Here is a 419-nt window from a genome sequence, read left to right as displayed (position 1 = left end):
GCAGCACGCCAGGCCTCCCTGTCCAGCATCAACTCCCGGAGTTTACTCAAACTCATGTCCATTGCAGGGAAGGCAATGGCAACCCACTCCAGTACTCTTGCCTGGAAAATCCCATGGACGGAGGGTCCTGGTGGGCTGCAGTCCATGGGGTTGCTAAGAGTCGGACACGACTGAGCTTATATTTTCACTTTGTCTGAGGGCACCGAGATGCTTTGTCTCCTGTGCCAGGCTGGGACGTGCATGTTGCTATTGTCCCATCTTACAGTCCCAAGGGGTGCAAACCCAGGCCCAAGGTCATTCGTGGCTTGGAAGCAGGACTGTGCTTCCTCTTAGTTCTCCGAAGCGGGCCGGCCAGGGGCAGCCTTCGGGCTGTCACTCTGAGCTGACCTCGGTGTGCGGGAAGGAGGGAGGTGGGAGAA

Source organism: Bos javanicus, chromosome 25 (genome assembly GCF_032452875.1).
Source record: "Bos javanicus breed banteng chromosome 25, ARS-OSU_banteng_1.0, whole genome shotgun sequence".
Lineage (NCBI taxonomy): Eukaryota > Metazoa > Chordata > Mammalia > Artiodactyla > Bovidae > Bos > Bos javanicus.
The sequence above is the reverse complement of the archived record's forward strand: the minus strand, read 5'-3'. Positions refer to the sequence as shown.